General features: G+C 53.4%; 1 long non-coding RNA gene across 1 annotated transcript in view; it reads right to left on the bottom strand.

Annotated features, from left to right (window-relative positions):
- Positions 1–344: 344 nt before the first annotated feature.
- Positions 345–24,092, bottom strand: part of LOC133626090 (uncharacterized) — a 30,947-nt gene continuing 7,199 nt past the window's right edge. The window contains exons 5-6 of the long non-coding RNA XR_009819281.1: positions 22,703–23,013; positions 345–750 (exon numbers count right to left, since the gene is read on the bottom strand). This is a non-coding gene — a long non-coding RNA (uncharacterized LOC133626090). The remainder of the gene's footprint in view (positions 751–22,702; positions 23,014–24,092) is intronic.

The following is a 24,092-nucleotide window of genomic DNA, read 5'->3' as shown; positions in this document are numbered from 1 at the left end:
CATCTGGAGACAAAACCACAATGGTTTTATACCAAAAAGAATGTTTATTTCTCTATTTTCAGCACACAGAACTTGGCAGGAGAAGGTGTTGCTGCCAGAGCATCCCTCACCCCCAGCTGCAGAGCCTTGGCAAGGGCCTCTGTGGGAACTGGGACAAGGAGATGAAAGCTCTGGGGCAAGGCTCCTGCTTGGCCTGGGCACAGCTCACGTGGCCCCATTTCTCTTTGCAGGGCTGCTAAAGGCAGCTGTGGGCACTGGGCTGTGCAAAGGCCACCCCTGCCTGGGTGAGGGTGGCACAGGACCCCCCAGTGCCCCCTCGATGCCTTACACCCCCTCCCTGCCCTGTTTTGGCTCCCTCACACCTTCCCTGGGGGACAGGGGATGGGCTTGTGCTTGTAGTGAGCTCCTGCTCATCCCTGGCCCATCAGCACCATCAGTGGGCTGTGGGATGAGGTTTTACAAGGCCAAGTGCCAGGGCAGAACTACAGGGGCATAACAAAGATGGGACAGGAGAGCTAAAATGACCCAAAACTGGGACAAACAGCCCCAAGAGCAAGAAGAAAAGAAATTACCTTTCATGGCTCTGCACAGATCCCAGAGGGAACCTGGATTTTCCTCCTGGAAGTTCCTGCAGGTCCAGCAGATCTCTCTGCCTCTGCCCAGGGCTCCAGCAGCTGCTGCTCTGTGTGGTCTCCTCAGGGATGGCTCCATTTCTTGTCCCTTGGCTGGCTCTGCTGCTCTTGCTTGGTTCTGCAAAGAAAGTGCTGTTAAAACCACGGTGGAGAGAAGCACCTCCAGGCCAGCTCTGCTCCAGCCCCTCTCCTCAGGGACTGCAGGCAGCTGGGCTGGAGGAGCTGCCTGACCTCAAGGGACTGAGGAAGCGAGATGTTCCCACCATGGGGGGCCAGGGCTGCAAAGTGCAGCATGTGGAGGGTTCTGGCTTCAGCCCAAGTCCAGGCAGCAGGAGCAACACCCTCACTCACTCCACAGGCTACAACCTCCTGGGGAGCCCACAGGAGGGCAGGGGGGGCAGTGCCCACCCAGGGCTCGTGGCAGAGGCTCAGAGCCCCTGAGCTCTACCTGATCCGGATAAGCTGGGGATTGTGGAGGCCCAGACAGCCCCTACCCTGAAGAAGCCTTTAGAGCTTAAAGGCCTTGAGCTCCTCCAGCTCGTGACAGCAGCCCTGAATTAGAGCAGTGGCCCAGTGGCAAGGGGCAGCAGGGCACTGGCTGGGCAAGGGCCTGGCACCAGCGTGGCTGCCCACAGGGCTTCTGCCTGCCTGGGAAGATGGATCTGAGTGGGAGGGGATGGCACAAGGGAGGGGACCTGCTCAGGAATATAAAGTAGCGGCTGAATTACTGCCCAGAGCTGCAGGCATCAGAAGTTAACCCTTTCAGGACTGAGATCCTGATATACCAAGGGCAGGCGGCTTCAACAAGCTGCAGGCTCCTGGACAGGACTGAAAAGCCTTCCAGAAGCTCTGCTAAATGACTACTGCAAGCTCAGCACCTCCTCTCTCAGTATGCCTGTACCCTGAAGCACCTCTGAAACTACCCCTCAGCTCTCTCAGGCTGCTTCTGCCTGCCCCAGCCCCACAGTCCCTCATGCCAACAGCACAGCGGGCGGGAGACATCGCTCACGCGTCTGTCCTCCTCCCCCTCAATCAGAAAAGCAAGACAAAGCAGGGCAGAGCCCAGGGAGGGACCCTCAGCCTCCAACCCCAGCCACCTCCCACCTCCCTTCCCTTCCCTTCCCAGGATGTCCCTGGGCAAGGTGGGCATTTGTGGTGGTGGCTCAGCCCCTCTGGGTGCTCTTAGGTTGGTGCTGTTGGGCTGTGTGAGAGCTGCTCTCCCATCTCAGTCTGGCAGCGAGTGGGGATGAAGCAGACAACACAGGGAGCATTCAGAGCTGCCAGCCTTTGTGCTCTGATCCCCCCAGGGCTGCAGCAGAGAGGAGCAGGGGGTGAGGGATGCTCCCCCGCCCCAGCTGCCAGCTGGACCGTAGCATAGCTAGAGCGAGCTGAAAGCAGCACTCAATGCACTCCTTGTCCTCTGCATCGCCCAGGAAAGCCTCCTGTCCCCCACAGTCTCACTCTGATCCAGCAGCTCCTTCTCCCCTAGAGCTCTTCTCCATCCCAACCCCTCTCCCAACCCCAAATCCCCAGGCCAACCCCTTCCCAGCATGCAGCCTGACCCCAGACTGCTCCCCCACCGCCCAGCTCTCCCCTCACTCCCCCATTGACACTCTCCTCTTTCTCAGGCAGTGAATTCTCACACATCCTCCCACCTTTTCCTTCCATCAACGCATCCCAGTTGCTTTTTTTAACCCATGTAAACCATAATCATCTGCCACATCCTGTAAAGATGAGGGCTGTGAAATTCCAGCCCGGCATTTAAGCCAAGCCCCTCCTGGCTTCATTCAGGCTCTGTCCAAAGACACACAAACCTCTCCAGATGGTAATGTCCTGCCCCTCCTCGATGCCCTGCTCCTGAATGAAGCAGCCCCAGGCCCACGCAGTCACCCTCTGCACGATCTCTAGCTCATGAGCTCCCTCCTCAGTCAGGGGAGCCAGAACTGCAGGCAGCACAACACAACTCAAAGCAACAGAAAAAGCCACTGCTGGGGTTGCTTTTCCTTCCCTCTCACCCCACGGTGCTTCAAGAGGATGCAAGAGAGCCCTTTGCATATCCAGGTGGGCCCTTAGCAACTGGCTTCTCAAGTCATCATCATCATGAGGACAACACTGGAGCTACTGAACATCACTGATGCTTTGGGCAGTGAGTGTTTGTGGCTTGCTGGGTTGGGAACCCAGTGCCCAAAGATGCTGTTTTGGGTCATCCCCAGCAGGTTGGAATGAAGGTTGCAATGTCCTCTGGGACACTGCAAATCTTTTGCAATCTCTTGCAAAAGTCCTCTGTGAGACTGGCAAAACACTTCAGGAAGATTGGGAAACTGCTGCCTCCTACCCACGAGACACAGATTTTCACCCTGGTGTGGCTGCAGCCTGCCCCTCTCCCCAGCTCTCTTCAGGGCTGGCACTGCCTGGGTTAGAGATGAGCATCCTCTGTCCCACAAACCAGGCAACCACAGAATAAAGACTGGCCCCATCCTCCTGACACCCAGCCTTTAGGTGCTTGTCAGTGCTGCTGAGGTGCCCCTGAGCTCAGGCTTCTCTTCCCCAGGCTGAACAGCCCCAGGGCCCGCAGCCTTTCCTCCTCACACACATGTTCCATCCCCTCAGCATCTTGGTGTCCCTGCACTGGCCTCTCTCCAGCACTTCCCTGTCTCTCCTGAGGTGGGGAACCCAGAACTGGCCACAGGACTCCAGATGAGGCCTTAGCAGGGCAGAGTTGGAGGAGAACCTCCTTCATCCCACTGCCCACACTCCCACTGATGCCCCCAGGATGCCATTGCCTCCTTGCCCACGAGGCCACACTGCTGCTCGTGTTTATTTGCTGCCCACCAGCACTGCCAGGTCCCTCTCCCTGAGCTGCTCCCAGCAGGTCACCCCCATTGCCTCTGGCAGTGATCAGTGTATGTTCAGTGGCTGATGACGGTGGGGAGCAGATGGCACTGCCCTGATGTCAAGCAGACAGGAAAGGTCACAACTTGAGTCACTTCAACCACAAACCAGTTGTGAATGGTTTCTGAACCATTCTGGCTGAAGCCCTGAGGGCAGAACAGCCCTGAGCCCAACTGGAGGACACTGGACTACTGTCTCTTCTGGCAGCACTCCCCTTTCACTGAGCTCACTCCCCCACAACAGCTCCTTTAAGCTGTTAAGCAGAACCCTGTGGCTTTTCCTATTTGTTACAGTGTAGGGTCAGAGCTGCTGGTGGCTGAGTGGCCACAGGTGCCCAGCAGCATGGCACTGGGAGGTCAGAGCTGCCATGGCTCACACTGAGCTCTGTCTGCCTCTGCAGCTCTGACAGGGGAGGCAGAAACATCCTGACAATTGGTGATGGGGAAGGACAACACGTCCCACAGAGAGCTCCTGGGAGCACAGCATCAGAGGAGCACCAGCTCCAGCAGCACCCTCTGCCAGCACAGGCTCTTGGGACACTACTTGGCAATGCCAAGACTGGCACAGGGCTGGGACCCGGCCCCAGCAGCCCCCAGCGGGGTGGGGGCACAACTGGAAGGGTTGGGGTCAAGACGAAGGTGGTGCCTTCATCTTCCCCTGTAACAGGAGCCCTCCTGGCCCTTGCACTCTGAAGGCAGCAAGTCAGGGCCCCTTGTTTGTGCAGGTGTGGAAAGGCAAATGCTTCCCCAGGCAAGGGTGTGAAATGGCCACAAAGGCAGGATGAGTGATTCCAGCAGGAGAGCTTCGGGCCATCAGCACACAGCACTGTGCTCACACACAGCACCAGAGCCCACAGCTTTGGGGCTGTCCTGACACCAGTGGGGTGCCACAGGCACGTCCAACAGCACCAACACACATCTGCTACACAGACACCACGTTGATCAGGTTGGAGTTTTCTCTCCATGCCTCTCCTGACCCTCCTCCTGTATTTGAGACAGAAAAGTTGCTGCTTTGTCTCTTCTCCACCTCTACTCTGGTTTCCTTTCTGCAGGTGTTTGGCTGAGAGATGTCCCTCCTCTGCTCTTCTGGGCTGGTCACTGGCTTGTGGCCATTTCTGTGGCACTGAACCAGCACCACGTGCCCTCACTGGCACTTTGGCCTCTTTCCTTCTCCACTTTGTTTTCCACCCTGAGCACATCATAACCCAGAATCTCCCACACAGGCACCACTTTCAGCAGCACAGATGCTGCTCTAACATCTCTTCACACTGTTCCAGTCACACTATGTCATTTCTGAACCTGCTTCCATGCTCTGTCCTTTTCCAAACCCTCTTATCTCTCTTCCTTCTGCCCCAAACATGCCACAGGCCCATTCTCTCCATCTTTTCCCATAGCTGCTGGCACCTGGGGGTATCTCCACATATGCCACTGTCACCTCGACTCATTCCCTTCTCTTTGCAAGTCTTTCTGGCAGAAGTGTATCAGTCCTGACCACACTCATGCATGTAAAAGGGACAATTCTGCTCCCTCACCCTGGAAGAGGCCTTTTTGGTAGGGCCTGATGGGATAGGACAAGGAGTAATGGTTTGAAACTATAAAGAGGGGAAATTCAGATTAGATAGAACAAATGTTTTCCAGTGAGTGTGGTGAGGCACTGGCACAGGTTACCCAGGCAGCTGCCCCATCCCTGTGAGCATTCAAAGTCAAGTTGGATGGGGCTGTGAGGCACCTGGTTTAGCTGAAGATGCCTCTGCTCATTGCAGGAGATGGTGGAACGAGATGAGCTTTAAATGCTCCTTCCAACCCAAACCATTCTGTGATTCTAAGAAAAAGCCTGGTGCCCTGGTCCACATCACCAGGAGGGAGAACAAAACATGGCAGGAGAGAGTGCTGAGGGAAAGGTGCTGTGTGAGGCAGCACCAAGGGAGGGAGGGAGAGGCAGGGAAGCTATTTTGGAGATGGATTAAAAGGACATAACACGTCAGCAACTGCAGCAACACCAGCTGGGTATGTGAACCATGCCACAGTTTCCTTGACAGCTGAGAGGAAGGAACAAACAGCAAAGAGGAATATTAAGGCACCATTATTTTTTCCCCCTTTCCTTTATGAGCTGCTTGGGGGAAAAGGCACAGCCTGGTGAGCAGCACCCACCCTGCCACACTCCCCTGCAAAGCATCCAGCCCCTCCTGGAAATCATCCAACCCCTACCATTCAATGAATCTATGATCCATGCCCTCCTGCACAGCATCCCTTGCTGCAGCCCTGGGAGCCACCTGCAACAGACACTGGACACTGTGACACTGCTGTGGCAGGAACAGAGACCTGAGCCCAGCAGCTGGACTCCTCCAGGGAAGCTTTGTGAGCCTCACCCCCCACTCTGCTGTGGAAAAGAGCATCTTTTGCTTCCTGTATCATGGAAAGGGACAATAAGTGTTCCAGGTCCTGCTTCTCCACGTCTGTCATCCCCCCTGCCTTCATTCTGTGTATACTCTGAGCCCCACGGGTGTGGGGGGGTGGGAAGGCATCCACCTCCCCCGCTCTGGGTGGGAGGGAACGGATTAGGACCCAGACTGCCTGGCAACACCTTCCTCCCCGGGGAGGAGGGGGTGGGGAGGGAGGAGGGGGTGGAGACGCCTGCAGCGGGATTTTTGGCCACGTTGGCTAAAGCCTTTCACTTCCTCAGAGAGCCCAGCTGTCGGGTTATTTGCTGCCGATGGGGCCTCTCTGGCTCCTCCACTGATCTGCCCCTGGGTCTGCTCCCTCTCTGCTCGGCTCCTCATCCTCGCTCCTCTCCAATGAGCATCCCGGGCTGCTAATGCCAGCTCTGCTCTCTAATCTCCCTTTCGCTCCCGTGACGGTGCTCAGCCCGCTAAGGAGCTTAGCCCGGCCTCAGCTGCTCGTCCTCCCTGGCAACAGAGCTGTCACCCCCCAGGGAGCCACGCATGGGGGGGTGACACGTGTGCTGTCCCCTCCCCGGTGCCACTGCAGCTCCGCTGCCCTCTCCTGTCCAGCCACACACCCAAGCTGCAGCCTGGGATGGGATGTGCTGGGATGAGGCATTTGTAGGACGCTTCCCTTCCCCCTTCCATCCGCCTCCACGCTGGGAACCTGGGAGCCCTGCGCTCATCCTGACCTGCTGCCTCCCCCTGTTTGTGTGGGAAGCTTGAAGAGGACAGTGCCAGGACAAACAGGCAGAAGATGGGCCTCCCCTAAAGCACAACCTCGTGCTCCCAACAGCACAGGGATAGATTCAAACACCGTTAAACCCCCGAGTCCTAAACAAACGGGCACATTCCCGCCGGCTCTGCAGGCACAAAGCTGCCGGCAGCGAGGCGGTTAACGCGGATCGCACGGGCTCTCTGCAGAGCTCCGTTTCCGTGACAACAGCTCCCGATGAAAGCCAGAGCCCCGCAACCCCCGGCACGATGCGCCGAGGCTGCAGCCTGCACAGGCTGCCCTCTGCCGACAGCCCCCTCAGCCCCAGTCACGCAGCACCAAACCTGCCTGGCACAGCTCTGGCAGAGATGCTCCTCAGCAAATCAGCCCAAATTCCCCCCTCAGGGGCTCTCAGAGTTTGGAGGGTAGGTTTGAGGGACAGCAGGAAGCCAGTGGCATCTCTCAGGGCTTTCTAGTTCCTTAACACCCATCTGCTTGTGCCAAGGCCAAGCAGAGGGTCTGGGCTGCAGTGAAGGGTGTCTGAGGATGAGACAGGGCAGTGGCCCAGCAGGGACTTACACTGGGATGGGAAGGCTGAGGAGGGAGGCTGTGACCCTGACAGACAGACTCCCTCCCATAGTTCTCTCTTCATTTACTCCCTCTCCAGCTTTGGTGTATTCAAGTGCTTCTAAACACCCTCAAGAGTTTACCTGACTCAAACAAGCTTGCTTCCACCACAGAACAGGAACTGCCTGTCCCTGCAGTTGTTGCCTGCAATAGGAAAAGGCATCAGGAGCAGGTGAGTGGGAAGCCAGGGGGGTGCTACACGTTTGAGGGGATGCTGCTGATGGCAGAGCTCAACTGATGTGAGGAAAGCACGACAGGGTTGAGCCTGGTATCACACAAAGGGCTCTCTGGGTACTGGGCTACCAGGGCTCTGGCATGCAGGAGATGCTACATCTTGTGAGGGAACAGGCACTATCCTTCCAGGGGAAGCTCTAACAGCAGCTACAGGGACAACCCGTTCCTATGGGTCTGTTGCTGGGGCTCAGTGACCTTGGGTGAGAGAAGCTGAACACACACAACGCCCAAGCTTGCTAGGATATGCCTTATTATACAATGTACAACAATATATAAACCATATCCCTCTATAAAGCAACGTGTAAGCCTGATTATCCACTAAGGCTCAGGTAGGTGAGGCTGTGCACAGGGCTGCTCAGCACAGGTATTCACGTGTCACACCTTCCTTCCCCTGAGCTGTACCCGAAGCTGCTCCTGGACCCAGAGCAGCAGAAGCCACAGCTTTTCCTTCTGTATCACTTGCATCCTGGGGAATAAAAACCTCTCCTCTGCTTGGGGAATGACAGGGCAGGGAGCAAACAGTGCCTTCTTCATCCTGCCCACTATCTATCTCCACACCGAGCGCAGGGAGGGAGGAAAGAGTCCCAGGGACTCAGAGCAGCAGGAGCTCTGGAAACTCTGGCATCTGCAGGAGCCCAGGGAATCCAAAGAGGCCACGGATGAAAGCTGACACAGAAAGAAAACACTCTTGTGGAGCTACAATTGCTGGCACAGCTGCTGGTCAGACCCCCTTCCAAAAAGTGAAACATGCCAGGGAAGGGATGGAAATCATTAGCGTGTTCCTTTGTGTGATTTAACCATTTCCATCTCCCTCTGCCCCTGAGCTCAGGCCCTTAAACATTCCCAGCACCCCCATGCTGCAGTGCCTGGGGCTCCCCTTGAGCTGCAGGCAGGGCTGGAGAGAAGCACTAAGGGAGAAGACTCCCCTTCAAATGCTTTTAGAGGCAGAAGCCACGGGCATGTGGCTTTTCTGCAGGAGGTGATGTCCAGGAAAGAAGCCAAACAGCACCCAGGAGAAGGCCAGAGCAGTTTGATGCTCCTTTCAAAGGGCAGAGGCTCTGAAAGCCCACAGTCTCAGAAGGGACTCCAATGAAAAAACAAAAGCTTGAAGTTTGCAAGTAAAACAGTCAGCTAAAAACTACAGGGTGATGTAAGAAGGATGCTGAGGCAGGGTGGGGACCTCTGTCAGGAGGAGCCCTGCTAGACACTGAGCATGCACTTAGTGGGCTGGCTAGTTGTGCTGTGGCAAGCCAAGCCCTTGGTTTGCAGCCTTTATCTGTGCGTGCTCTGGCTCGGGACCCCCTTGCCAGAGGCAGCAAAGCAGCTGGGGGGAGGGAGGGAGGAATGTGAGGGCTTGCAAAGCATCTCATGGAGAGGGGGGGAGTGGAGGCTGCTGGGGGAGGGGATGCGCTTCAGGAAATGGGAAGAGGCAGGAAATGGAGGGAGAGACAGTAATTGAGTCCATATGTTGGAAGCAAAGAATGCATCTGGTAGCAGGGAGCAGACTGAGAGAGAAAGCCCATGCTGTGGGGACAGCACAGGGCACTCAGAGTCACCTTAACTCCCTTGGACCATACAGAGAGCTAATTCAAACCAAGCACAACTGCTGAGACAGGTCAGTTGTCACTAGTGTGGCCCCCTCAGTTCTGTGCCTGTAGTTCAGGAGGCTTCCAACATCCAAATGCAACAGTAATGTTCCAAAAAGGTGCAGGAGATGGCTGCTTTATTACACAGTGACAGGCTTAGACCTACCCCCATGTCCCTGAGCGTGCAGGGGGCCAGGAAGGGAAGCAGGCAGCAGGAACACAGCTCTGCCGTTCACTGAGCAGCGCCAGGAGCGTTGTGAGGTCCACTCTGCTCCCAGAAAACAGACAAATCCTACAGGGTTCAGTCACTCAGAGGCAAAGGCACAGACAGGGTGATGAGTGAGGAACCTGAGTCTGCAGGGTCATGGCCAAGCTGTCCCACAGAGGCCATCCCACTGCCCCTGTACCCCCAGGCTCAGGCTACAGCTCTGGGAAAGCTCCTAACGCTCTTTATGGCCTCTCCCCTTCCCTCCCCCCTCTTTTAAAACACATTTGCAGAGTAATCTGAACCTTGTGTGGTTGGGATGGAGGAGCTGAATGCCAGACTGCACTAACAGAGCTCAGCAGCACAGTTTGGGAAGGGGGAGAAGGGCTCTGTTGCTGACATCCATCAGGCCCCCCAAAAACCAGAGAGAAGACAGAGGGGAGCACAGGACCACGGCACTAAAGAGAATCACATGAATTGCTGCAGTGTGCCCAGGCAGAAAGCCTCTCAAGGTTTGGCAGAGCTCTCTGTGCCTCAGCAGGCTTGGCATACCCCTGAAGATGGGTTTACTGTGACTTGGCCAACATGTAAGTTGAAAGCTCTGCATGCAAACCTGCAAGTTACTGCTCTCAGGTCTCCTCTCAGTGAAGGAGTAACACCCTCATGCTAATAACTAGACTTGCTTTTAGACAACAGCTGAAGGGAACAGCAACCCCTTTGCCCAAAGCTCACCAGGAGGCTCAGAACCACTGAGATGCCCTTCTAACAGCAAGTAGCCTTCTGCAAGCTCCCTCCCCAAGCCACAGAGGAATGCTCTGTGCCCCATACCACAACAGAAGTGCCTTTTCCCACACCATGGACCTTTCTGCCCTCCCTCCAGGCTTTGCTGAGACCTTTCTGTCACAGCTCACATCTGCTTTGAAACAGCTTTCTGCCTAAAGCAAAAGATTTGTCACTCTGATCTGTGTCTGCTGGGAAGTTTAGCATGTTGCACCATCCATTTAAAGAGCTCTCCTTTTGACATGTTTAAGCTTTTCCTTAAGTCAGACACTGGAAAAACAATAAAGCTACATAAATAGAGCAGGACACTCCTAACATCTTTGCTTTGTGTAGGAGCACAGTTTTAACCCCACAGCTGCCCTCAGGACTCCAGATGCACCCTTTGAATATCCGTTTGACCTCCCTGTCAGAAGTGTGACTCACCCTCCTTCCCAGTTAGATCCAGGCAAATCACCTCCCCACTGATAACAAACTGCTTCAGGCAACCCCTCAGCAGTAGACTTCCCAGGAAACATGGTCCTTTCTGCTCCTGGATGGTGTGTGTGTGTGTGCTCACACCAAGGGCAAAGCCCCCTCAAACATACACTCATATGCCTTTCACAGGCAGATGAGAGAGCTCTGCAAACCAAGCCAGCATCAAGGCTCCCCACACTCTGGTTTTTGCCAGTGTTTTGCTACAGGGGACACACACACACAACAGGATGGGTCTGTATGCTCTCACAACCTCTAGTCCCTAAAATGAGTTAGAGGTGATCAGCTCGTGACCTGATCTAGTTGGTTCTGCTTCAGCAGGGGGGGGGTTGACTAGATGATCTCTAAAGGTCCCTTCCAACCCCCACCCCCATTCTGTGACTCTATGATTCAGTTCTGTGATTTCTTTAAACCTCCTGTTTAAAGGTGTTTAAAGACTGAGAGCCCCTGAGAAGGGTACAAAGAAGGAAGCGACCTGCCCACCTCCAGCATGGCCCAGCAGGGCAGCCTGCAGCAAGAGGTGGGATGGAGTCTTACAGGAGGTAAAGATTAGACCAGGTAAATCAAAGAGCAAAGCACTGGGAGTGTGTGTGGGCAAAGAGCTTTCATCCTCTGCCTGAGGGACGGATACATCTGCAGTCCACATCCTGCTGCTTGCCTCCCACTTTCCTTCCCCCCTGGATACTGACTCAGCACCACCAGCCTTTTATCACAGGACAAAACAATAGGTATCCTTCCTTCCAGGCATTGCATCAGTGTTTCTTTCCTTCACCACCCCTGTGCAGTACAGCACAGCCCCAGCTCTGACAGGAAAAAACTCTCCCAACTATAGTACCACAAAATGAGGCATCTTTGGGATGCAGCCTCAGACACAGCAACGAGCCAAAACTGTCTTTGCTCAGGGCAGTTGAGAGCCAAACCCTCTGTCCCCAGGCCACAGCAAACATCACACCTTCACTGGAATCACTTCTGATCCCAGCACTTTGTGTTTTGGGGCTGGTCACGAGAAAAACTGGTCAGGGAAATAGGACTGTACAGCCTCTACAGCCTCTGTGTGTGTTTCTGGCAGTGAAATAAACCCAGGGGCCACCAAGCATGGAAAAGGTGGTCCATGGAAGAGCCCTCACTCACCTGGCAGTTCTCTGCAGATACATGCCAGCATCCCTTGAGCCACAGCCTGGAGACCCATAGCTGAGGAGTTTGAGCCCGTGCTCAGGCCCACTCTACCAAGCAAAGAGAGCCAATTAAGTCTTAGTGCCCAAGGCAGCAGGTAAGCAAGAAGGTGCTGGATGAGTGCAGGCACTAGGACTAGCTGCCAGCAATCTTTTTCTTTGCCATCAGCAGCTCCCACCTGTGAGATCAAACACAGAAAGCATCAAAGTGCTGCCTGCAGTATCACAGCCTTCAGACCTATCAAACACTTGTTTCCTGCTGACCCGAGCCAGAGCCCAACACTGTGACAAGCACAGCTATCAGCAGGAGGATAAGGCAGAGGGATGCATTTGAACACAGATAAAGAGATGAGCAGCAACCATCTGAGTCTCAAGGGACCATCACTGAGCCTATCCATGCCACAGGGTGAGGTGAGACCTGCTGCTTTTTTGGGCTCCCACATGACTGAGCATACAGAGGCTGTTGTTGAGGAACAACTGCTCATTACTTTGTGCTGCTTCCCAACTTGTTACAGCAATCAAAAGCATTTTCAGAAGGGGCAGGTGCTGCCTGCAGAGCAGTTTTGCATTCAGATCCCATCCTCAGGCCAGCTATTGGGAAGGAGAATCACATAATGGTTTGGGTTGGAAGGGACCTTAAAACTCATCTTGTTCCAACTCCTCTGCCATGGGCAGGAACATCTTCCTCCAGCCCCATCCTACCTGCCCTTGGACACTCCCAGGGATGGGGCAGCCACAATCTCTCTGTGCAGCCTGTGCCAGGGCCTCACATCCTCACAGGAAGCAACTTCTTCCTACTATCTCTTCCCCTCAGACCAAGTGTATGTTATCATAGCCAAGAATGGGCTTAGAAGGTTATCCAGGAGTTGAGGGGGAGGAAGGAGACTAAGTTCAGGCTGCAGGCACTAGGCAGGTTACACACAGCTGGGCACAGGAGGAGATGCTTCCAGAATGAGCATCAGCAAGGGTTGAGCAGTGCTGGATCATTTTCCTCCCTGGACAGGGGCTTTCTAAGCCCCAAGTACATCTTCACTGTACAAATGGTACTCTGATCAAGTGAAAAAAACCTTACAAGACCAGGCATTTCATCCTTCCTGTACTTCTCAAATTTGCTAAGGGTTCCAACATCAGGAACAAGATCAGATTTATTTCCCACTGCCCTGTTTGTGACAGGCATCAGTGCTCTCATCTGAGGTCTTTGTCGTAACCCCTTGTGAGCCTGTCCTCCTCAGCACAGGATTCCCCAGCCCCTGGGCCCTGCTTTTCCTCCTCATCCTCTCTTCTTGCCAGTTATCCTGCAGTGAGGCTAATGGCAGTGTCAAAACTGAATGCTTCTGCTAAAGGAGCCTTTTTACATCTGACAACATGAAGGCTTTTTGCACTTAAAGGAGGAAAAACAAAGTCACAATTGGAGTTTCCTACTGTCACTGCAAAGCCAAATTGTTACTGCTTTGGAAAGAAACGTGGCAGGAGAAAATGACTTGTTTTGTTGGAGCTTCACCAGATGCTTTTGCAATTCAAACATCAGATTTCTCCTACGTGGACAAGCCAGGCTCCTGGTTTTTAAGACACAGAACAACAGAGACCCTCTGAAATGTTTTGTGAGGACAACCAGAGAGCTCTGAACAATTTCCCAGTGTCTTTAAAGAAATGCAGGGTGGGGGTGTGGAGCCAAGGGAACAAGGACAGGGAGCACAGATTTTCTAGAACACATATATAACGATGGATATTGTTTGGATCTCAAAAAAATGCATCAAGTCCCCAATGTACTCATCCAGACTCTCCCCACATCGGAGTGAGGTGGCTAAAGCTGCCTTCTCTACAGGAAGAGAAAGAGTCAGTCTGTTTGGAACCTCAGGTAATAAAGTTGGCACTGATCAAGCAGCCCAAAAGAATTGCTGCTGCCCAAACAGGTTGAAGACCTTCATAGAGTGTTTTTCCTATAAACTAAGCACAGAACTTAAACTGATCATTGCTCAGGGTGCTAAAAAACAGTCGCGGGAAGCAGGATGAGGAAGAAAAGGAGACTCTGGGCTTAAAGCCCCTGCTGTAAGACAAGGTGTTTAACAGACAGAAGAGACTTTCCAGGGTTATTTCCCTGGAGAGCTTGCAAGGGTTACAAACAAAACCCCACGCAGTGCCCTAACCGGTGTAACTCTCCTTTATCTCCCCTCCATCAGCCCAGGCCTGCTGTGCTGCGCGTGGCAGTGGAAAGCAATTACAACTGAACAGGTAATTACCGCTGATGGGCAAGCTGATCTTTCCTTTCCTGCCCTGCCTTTGTGCTGGGAGCCCTCAGCAGGAGACCGGGGTCATTAAACATCGCCCGAGGACGGCAGCACGAAGCTTAATGGGCAATTAGTGCCGAGACATTCGCACCCCATCAAAGCCTGCTCTAGTGAGACACTGCCGGCCTGAGGAGTGACAACGGGCAGACTGAGCAAGATCCGAGCTCCTGGAGGACAAGCGTGTCTGACTGTCCCAGGGTGACCACAAAATCCAAGATGCCCCTTCCTGCTGTACCCTAACCATGGGGAGGGGAGGAGCAGCACAGGAACCCAACCCTGACCAGCTCCACTGGGCACTCACCCTTTGACACCTCAGCCAAGGGGGCTGCAGAGGCCTGTAGCACCCCCAGCATCCCCCCACTGTCCCCTGAAGCTGTGTGCTGCCCAGTAACAAGGCAGGAGGGGGTGAGCATCCCTCCCTCGAAGCTGACCTATGGCTGTGCTGCTCCCCCGCTCCCCCCGCAGGCGCCCGGGGCAGTGAGCAGACAGCGGCTGCTGCCCGCACAGGAACCCTGACCTATTTTCGTCTATATGGGCATGCACGAGCTCCCAAACAAAGGGAGCTTTAGCTGAAGAGATTTAAAGGCAAAGACACTCATATGACTCTCCCTAGAAACCACAGGGGCTTTTAGGATGTTCATTATCCCCCTGAGAATCACCCTTGTGCGTGGCTGTGGGAAGGGGGTGGGATGGGGGGTGGAAATACAGCACAGAGCAAATGGGTAAAAGCAAACCAAATAGGTTCCTTGAGCTGCAAAACCCACATTTCTAGGGAAGCAAAGAATAAACTCGGCCTAGGACTTGATAAGCACAAGACTGACCAGGACTCACATGTGTGGAAGGAACAAGTATCTCTACCAAGCCCGCAGTGCTGTGCTCCTGCTCCCTGTCACTGATGGATGAGCTGCTGGTGCAGCCTCCTCTAAACACACTTTAAAGAAGTCAGCTTTCCCAGGGAGGTTTGTTCAAGTTTGCTGATGGACTTGTACCAAATGATGAAGCATTTAATCCACACCTCTGGCACGTTTTGGAGCTGTTGGCTTCAGTTGATTTGAAGTTAATTGGGTGCATTTGTGCCAGCTACTGTGTCTGTGCACATACTTGCATGGGTGAGGACCTAGAGATTTAGTTCTCAGGTACTGGATCAACAGGCTCCAGAAAAGAAAATCCCTTAAACTGTACTCTTTTGTCTGCAAAACCTCCGCAAACAAACCCAGGAGCTACAGAGGTGCACAAAACTCTCTCCTTCTGCCTCTCATGCATGAGGGAGATGTGCTGTGCTCCTCACATCTCAAGAGCCCACAGAGAGGCAACAACCAGAGCAGCCCACAGAGTGTGAGCCCACCTCAGCACCCTTGTTTAGTTGGGCCACTAAAGTTCACTGTCCAAGAAGCTTCCAGCAAGTTTGAGTTGCTGGTTTGCTTCATATCCTGGATTGAGAAATGCCTGCTGGCCCCTAAGGGTCCGCTGCACAAAACAAAAGATGCAGTGATGAATAACACAAAAATGGTTACTACAAATAGAGACACTGACAATAGTTGCTCAATGTCAGATGCTGGCAGCTCTCCTGGGGCTCTGCACACAGCTGGGAAAGGTGCTGCTGCCAGGATTTGTTGGTAACAAACCTGGGGCAACAACTCACTCCCCCCAACGTGCACAGGCAGGAAGGAAAGAAAACAGGGCAAGAATAGATCTCAGTGTTCTGAACAATGAAAACAGGAAAGTCCCTCTCATCTGGGAAGCCTGGACAAGGGCAGCTCTGCAGTGAAACCTCAGCTCCATCCGCCTTCCAAGCAGTTTGTGGGGTCTGTAATGTGGGTTAAAGAAAGCAGCTAGAGCACCCTGTGCCAGCGAGGGGAGGGAGGGCTGGCAGGAGCAGAGAGGGGAGCTCCACGCAGTATTTCATCTGAAACACCATCTCCCTCTGCAGACCCCCCCTTTCCCCAATTCTAGCATCCCTCCTCAGAGAGCCCCTCATCCTGCAGCCCTTGGGGACAAGCATGGGGCTCGTTGCCTCCCCCCACCACAGCCCCAGCACTGAGAGGGCCATTGCCAAGCTTTGCCTCAGCACATCCTGCTCCATTCCTCCCCATCCATCCTCCCCCCTCCCTTTCCCAACCTTGTTATTTTCTGCGTCAGAAGCATAAAATGGAGACTGAGGGAAGGGAAAGGCTCTGCCTAAGATGGCTGAGGCAGCAGGAGGATCTGCACGGTGGTGCAGCAGCACCCTCTGCTGCTGGATGAGCCATGCGGGGGGGAAAAAGCTCTGCAGCCCCACAGGCTCCAGGCCGAGAAAAAGAGACCCCAACCAGCCCTTCCTGGGGCATTTAAACTCTCCTTAGAGCCAAAAGATTTGCTTCAAACACTTCAGCAGCCTTGTTGCCTCCTGAGCTCGCCTAGATGCCTCTCCTCATCACCCCTTTGATAGGCTGCTCTCCCTCACTGTGTTACATTCCCAATCCTTAGGAAAAGGAGAGTATTTGGTACTCAAACCCGTGTGTTTCACACAGACAGTTCCCAACAGCTCATCCCACTGCTCTCCTCATCTACATACTTCTCCAGGTTTGAGAAAAAGCCACCAAATTTCACCTGTATTAAACTTCCAACCCAGGATGGGCACCCAAAGCTTGGTGTTACCTCTCACAGAATCTCAAAGGCTGGAAAGGACCTCAAAAGATCATCCAGTGCTACCCCCCTGCCAGGGCAGGGGCACCTAGAGCAGGGCACACAGGAACTCATCCAGCTGAGTTTGGGATGTCTCCAGAGAAGGAGCCTCCACAGCCCATCTGGGCAGCCCCTTCCAGTGCTCCCTCATCTCAACAGGGAAGGAATTCCTCCTTGTGTTTCTTTGGAACCTCTGATGTTCCAGCTTGTACCCATTGCCCCTTGTCCTGTCATCTCATGGGCACACACCCAGGCCCGAAGACAGACATGGGGGGGGAAGCAGCACCCACCTGCATTAGGGTGACCAGATGCTATCCCCTAGGAAAGGTTCAGGAACCAAAGGGTACATGCAAAACTAGCACAAGGATGCCTTGCAAGCTGCTCCCTGAGCATCCAGCTTCCAAGCCTGGTGTAAGGCAGTGTAGGGCCAAATCCAGCTGGATCCAAAGCTTAAATTCCCACCTGAATCTCACAAGAAGTGTTCCCAGGGCCAGTTCAAAAAGGAAGAAAAAGCATCACTCAGCAATGAGACAAAACTCCCAGCCAGATCCAGGATCCCAAGACCTTTGCAGTAACTTAAACACACAGGAGGATGAGGAGGAAAAGCAAGGAGATTTGAAGAAAAATGAAAGGAAAAAGACAGAGAAAGCACTTGAATAGGCGACAGCAGGTAATATCCTAACACTGAAGGATTAAACTCCTGAGAAGCAGTGCCCAGCACACATTTCAGCACCATAGCTGCACCCATCCAGTCTGTCAAGCACCAGTTCTGAGGTACCAGCACTCAGAGGTCACAAAGTCACATTCCGATAGTCCCACTGGCTATGTAGCTAACCTCAAAAATACCTCTGAAGGGCCTTTTCTGTGAGAGAACAGCCCTTTCTGGGGGATCAGAGTGGGTGAGGCTGACCTGGAGCTCTGCAATGATGCTGCTGCTGCAGCAGCATGGCTGGGTGCAGACAGAGAACAAGACACCTGGGATGGGACAGCCAGGGAGGTCAGGTTTTATCACTGTCATTTCTGCAGCTGCAAAAGCTATGGGCATGTCCCCCTGCATGGCAGGAGACAAGCAAGGCTGGCACTGGGACAGGAGGGAGCTTGACAGGCCAGAGACAGAGGGATCAGCATCATGGTGTGCTGATGAGTGGGCATTTTTGCAGTGTTGCTGCATAAGAAGGGGCATCAAAAGTTGAAGTGCCAGAACACCTCATCCTGTGAGCAATGAGGGCCTGAAAAAGAACTGAAAACCATAGCTTTAGGGCTACTAAACATGAGTGTATCCCAGCACACCCTGAGTGACTCAGTCTGGGAGTGCTGGGTATTCACAAGTGAGACAGGGTGGACCCACAGCCTAGGAAGATGATGCCATGGGGCAGGAGTGATTGAAATGGGCTCAGTGGGAGCCCAGGACTAGGGGATGCTGTCACTGCTGGGCAGCCACCCAAGCCTGCAGTGTCAGCAGGGAAGGGGGTTTGAGGGGTGCAGGAACTGAGAAGCATTAAACCAGCAATGGGCTGAGAGCACAGGGATGGGGTGCACTGGAGAAATGTGGGGAGTCCTGCAACAAAGGGATGTAGGGAGAGGCACAATGCTCCAAAGATAAGCACAAAACACTGCTAATCCCTGCTCCTGCTCTCAAACTGCCCCATAACCAAACACCCAAAAGGCTGGTGCTGCTGGTCAGGGGGCTGCTGCAGCCTTTGTGTGCCAGGGCAGGTGATTTCTCCCTGTGACCCCCCCCGTTCCCCCCAACAGCAGATGGAGATCCCCTTCCCAATTATTGTCCTGTCACAAGCAGCAAAAAAGAAACACAAATCACCCAAAGAAAGCTGTCTAGGAGGACAAAGGCTCCCTGAAATGGAAACTGAGCTGCTCTTTCCAGGTTCAGAGCAGGGACGGAGGGAGGGGGGCAGAGCACAAGGGGGGATGCCGGGGCTGCCAGTGGCGCAGAGCAGGATGCGTGCGCAGCCGGCACTTCCCGTCTTTGTCTGGAAAGGAGGTCAGAGGGAGGGGGACGCGGGGGGATGCAGGGGAGGGAGGGGGGATGCAGGGGAGGATGCTGGGCTGCGTCAGCCCTCCGTCAGCAAAGCAGCTGATCCCTTCCGCCAATCCCAATCCTCTGAGCTCATTTCCAGGAACCGAGCCAACGTGGCTCAACTGCGCGCATCTGGCGGATGAAAACGGCACTGCAAGGGACCTGGAAATACTCACACACAGACAGGGGGTCCCGCAGAAAAACCCCCAGTTTGCCAGGCCAGACAAGTCCCAAGACTCACATAAAGCCAAAAGAACCCAGGGTACCCCTGGCCCTAACCTGGGGTTGGCTCAGGGGCTTCTCGAAGCTCAGACTGCAGATAAAAGTCACTGCCTGGTGCTGACAGCCTGGTGTGAACACCAGTGATGTGCACTGTGGGCACCACGGGCACAGGCTGGCTCCCAGTGTCTCCCAGTAAGCACCACACACCTGCAGAGACCCCACCAGTAACACCCCAAGTGCTTCTGGAAGCAGCAGTAGCCTGGGACAGGCAGGAGCTGCATCCCAGAGCTAGGTGCACTCTGTTCACACACAGACAGGGAATCCCACAGAAACCTGCCCAGTTTGCCAGGCCAGACCCACATTAAACCCAAAATAAGCCCAGGGCACCCCTGGCCTCAACCTGGGGCTGGCTCAGGGGCCTCTCGACGCTCAAATTGCAAATCAAGCTTTGACTGCTATGATACAAGGCTGTGCTACAGAAAGTTTCTGAGCTGGCTGTGGTTCTTTTCTCTGGACTCTGATACCTGAGGGTGGGAAACAGCAGGAACATACAAACCCCTCCCAGCCCAGTCACTCCTGCAACCTGTACTTATAGAGACTTCATGTGTGCAACAAGCAGTGACTTCTCTTCCCAGAAACTCCAGGGCACACACTGAAAACCCTCTCTTGGGGCATGACACAGGGAGTGAGTACCCCATATATACTGCAGAGATGAAACACAAGATCTAGGGAGAAAGCTGTCCAAACAGATCCTGCCTCCTTTAAGAAGTAAATGAACATTCAGTTTCTTACCAGCACTTTTGCCAGAGCATCTCTAAAGCACACTGATGCTGTTAGTGTGTGTTCCCCAACACTGCTCTGGGAGAAATGAGGAAGCAATAGCAGAGAGAAGGTTGAGAGATAACAGCCAAGAGCTGCAACAAGGGAAACCCTGACTTGATGTGCAGAGAGTACTTTCACAAGGGTGGTTAAACGCCAGAGAAGAGAGCCCAGTTATGTTGGGCAATACCTGTCCTTGAAGAGACTCAAACTTGACTGCAAAAGGCCCTGAGCAGCCTCTGACTTTCAGGTCAGCCTTACTTGGAGCAGGATGGATGGACCTGACTCCTCCAGAGGACTCTCTGAATCATTGTGCAATGCTGGAAGGACACCCGTGAGCTCCCAAGATTGTGGGCTGACTTCTCTGGTTTGTCTGAGAATATTCCTTAGCAATAGAGGGAAGTTTCTGTCCCCATTCACTGCTGTTTCTCCTCCAACATTGGCACACTAGGTCTGGATGCTGGAGGAGGATGGAAACTACAGCTGTAGAGCTCTGACTGTCTCTGCCTCCCCAGAGAGAGGGGAAGGACCTGGGGATGCTGGCTTGGAAAAGGAAAAGGGAAGGAGGTGGTGGACAGAGGATACACTTGTGCCAGGGACCCCTGCAGCAAGACAGCTGTGAGCAAGAGGAAGCGATGCCTCCCAGCAGCCTGGAAAGGTGAGGACACATGAAAAGCACATGAGGATGCTTTAAATGTATTTGTGAGGATGCAGAGGGCCCAGTGAACCACCACAAGACATTTTGGAAGCTAGTCTGCAGTCCTGGGCAGTGCTTTCATTAAAAAGGAGTGTTTCATACTCGAGGGAAACTTTGGCTTAGGTCCACCCAAGGCACTCAGGGCCCTGATCCTTAGACAGGTGTGTGTCCAAATGGAGATCAGTGATGGGAGGTGACCCTCAGGGGCCTGCAGGGAGACCTGTACTATTTAACAGCTTCAGCAGTGACACAGGACAGTGGTGTTGAGGGCACTTGAAGCTTAGCCTCATCTCCAGACATGCTTAGCACAAGACAGACATGGTCCTGTAAGACTGAGGCCAGAGGCAGCCACTGAAATGGTCCAAGAGCTGGGGCAGCTCTGCTAGGGGGAGAGTCTCAGAGGTTATTCAGCCTGGAGAAGAGAAGGCTCTGAGGATATCTTACTGCACCTCTCCATAGATAACGGGAGCTTACAAGAAAGGTGGGGATAAACCGGGCCTGCTGTGATGTGACAACAGTTTTAAACTGGAAGAGCAAAGGGTTAAATTACATATAAGGAGGAAATTCTTCCACATCAGGGTGGTGAGGCACTGACACAGGTTGCTCAGGGAAGATGTGGCTGCCCCATCCCTGGAAAGGTTCAAAAGCAGGTTGGATGGGTCTGTAAGCAACCTAAATAGTAGAAAGTGTCCCTGCCCATGGCAGGGGAGCTGAACTGGATGATCTCTGAAGGTAGCTCCAACCCAAACCATTCTGTGATCACTCAGTATTACTACCTCCTGTCTCTCTGGATTACATCTACCAACAAATACAAGAGGTAACTACACAAGGAGCTTTATTTAATATGGAAAACAGTACAGAAGTGATTACATGCTTTGGAAAGAGCTCTTTAGAGGAGCCCAGCTGAGGTTGCACTGGGCTACCAACCAGGCAGGGCAAGTGGTAGCCCAGGGCACAGCTTGGCTTTGTAGGGCTGCAGCAGGGGCTGTGCAGAAAGGCCAGTGTCACCCTGGCCACTGCTCTGCTTGCCCAGCTAGCTACACTCTTGCTGCCAGAGGCTTTGCTGGGACAGGGCAGAGGCTCAGGCAGGAAAGGGGAACCTGCTTTAGCAAGGAGTTGGGCTAGATGATCTCTGGAGATCTCTTTCAGCCCTCACCATCCTGTGATTTTGTGTGACAGTTGTGCCAACCACCTGTCTGACACGCTCTGCAGCTGCTGCCCTGCACTGACATCCCTCTGTGCATCCCAGAGCACGGCAGGACTCTGCTGCTACCTCCAAAATTCATCCCCAGCACTACAGGCTCACCCTACCAGGCTATGAAGCAGGCCTGCACACACAGGCTGCAGCAGGGACACAAAGCCTCCCTGCAAAACCAATTGATCCATGTGCCACCTGGTGTCCCAGAGCAGCATTGCACCCGAACCTGAATGGCACAGAGACGCAGATTTGCATCTCTCCGAAGCGTAAATAAGACCACGATCGGGACAAGCACTCCCCTACTCTTCTGCAGAAACACCGAGTGCCACCCGGCCTGGCCTCAGCTACTGCAGCTGAGAGTGCAGCCACACAGACCTGCACAAAACACTTCCATATTATCCTTCAGGCAGGTCACTTCTGTCCCACAGGGAAACTTTGCCAGGCTGCCAAATCCCACAGACACCTCAAACTAGGAACCTTAGCTAATAAAATACACCCAGGAAAATACACTCAGAAAAACAGCCTTCAATATCAAAGTCAAACAAAGAGTGAAAGACAAAGCAGATTGCTCCCAGGCTCAGCAGCAGAGCAAGGAGCTGCTGATTAAGAAAAGGCACCATAAAATCACCTTGAAGTGAAAGTTTGTTGTCACTGCAGCTGGTGTCAGCAGGCAAAAGGATGAGGCCTGGCCCTGGGGCAAAGTACCCAATGAGAGCCCAGGAGAAAAGCTCAAAGGCACAAGACATTTTCCCCTTTCTGCCCTTCTAAGGCATGTAAGTTTAGTGATGTCTAAGTACATCACCTTCCAAGCCATCCTACTCATAACTTCCCTCTACTGTACAGCTGCAGGGCTTGCCCTCAGCCCTGGGACAAAACACAGTCCTAAATCTGTCCTCAGGGCAGGGGCAAGAACTACAGGCAGAGCAAAGGGCAGGAGCACTGAGGAGATGAGACACAAGGCAAAGGGTGAGCTTGTTGTGGTGAATAAACACAGTGTAAAGCAGCCTTTAAAACATAGGTCCTACCTTAGTCCAGTGTGGTCTTCAGTTGTATGGCTGGCTGAGAAACTTCTCTGGAGACAATCCTCATGGAAGCAGTTGAGGTTGACAGGCTCCCCTGCATCCAAAGCCACGGGCAGGAGCAGGAATATCCATTCATGATGGAGCTGCTGGGATGCCAGAACACCTGGGCAGTAGAGGAGCTGGTGGGATGTCTCCAGAAACAGTCCCTGGTAGTGGATGGGTGGTAGTGTCTAGGAGTGAAGCTGCAGGTAGGGAAGAAGAGTGTGAAGTCATTTCCCTTTTGATGTCTTTAAGCTCTACTTTCACCTCTCCACCTGAAACAGAAATAAGAACATGCCAGAGGTCAGTTCATGCTCAGCTGCCCAGAAGCATGGGCACCACCCTAAAGCATGTCCCAGATGATCAAGTCTATCTCTGATCCCCATCCTTCCCCTCACAGGATGCTGCCAACTTCTCCTGTCAATGAAAAGTGAGAAGGCAGCATCACCCTTGTGCTCCAGCCCCTTCCCCAGCTCTGGCCATGCTCCAGCCCCTCAGTGTCCCTCTGGCAGTGAGTAAGGGGCCCAGCACTGAACACAGCCCTTGAGCTGCAGCCTCCCCAGGGCCCAGCACAGTGGACAATCCCTGCCCTGCTCCTGCTGCCACACCATTGCTGTGACAAGCCAGGATGCCCTTGGCCTCCTTGGCACACTGCTGGCTCGTGGGCAGTTGCTGGTGACCCCATACCTGTAGCACTGCAGGAAACCACCAGACTGAGCTCTGGTGTTGCTATGAACTGCTGCCCCGACACATAAGAATCCCTCAGCTCCAGTCAAGGTTTTGAAAGGATCTCAAAGCAGTTACATCTTATTTAGGTTTAGGGCAGAAGATAGTTGCCTGTAGATAGCAGGGGGCTTCACCTCAAATGAAACATATGCATGTGGGCCCATCTTTGGACTACTTTAATCCACAAAAGCTACACTTGCACTCAGTGCAGTAAGTTCAGCAAGAAGAGCACTGTTTCTAACGTGAGCTCTTACACAAGTGTGGTGCAAATACAGCTACTGTTAGGCTTATCAAATAGAGCAGCTCATCAGAAAGCTAAAACCCACCCAATTAGAGAAAACAGACTTGCAGCTCTATCCAAAACCTGCCTTCAGCTTGCAAGTTCATTTTGCTCCTTGCCCTAAACCCTGCCTAAGCAAATTGCTCCTCCAAAGCTATTTACAAGGTTTCAAAGAAAGGAATGTGCAGTTCACAGGCCATTAAAAACCAACACACACACACAAGTACTCAGGAATGGAAAACAGTCACAAAACACCACAAGAGCAAATTAAGCTAATAGCACACGTTGATGGGAAAATGTAGGAGTGAAGCACACCGTAAGAGCAAAATTGTCCTCAGCAGTTCAGTC

Source organism: Colius striatus, chromosome 9, assembly GCF_028858725.1.
Source record: "Colius striatus isolate bColStr4 chromosome 9, bColStr4.1.hap1, whole genome shotgun sequence".
NCBI classification, from domain to species: Eukaryota; Metazoa; Chordata; class Aves; order Coliiformes; family Coliidae; genus Colius; species Colius striatus.
Note: the sequence above shows the minus strand (reverse complement) of the source record. Positions and strands in the feature narration are given on the sequence as shown.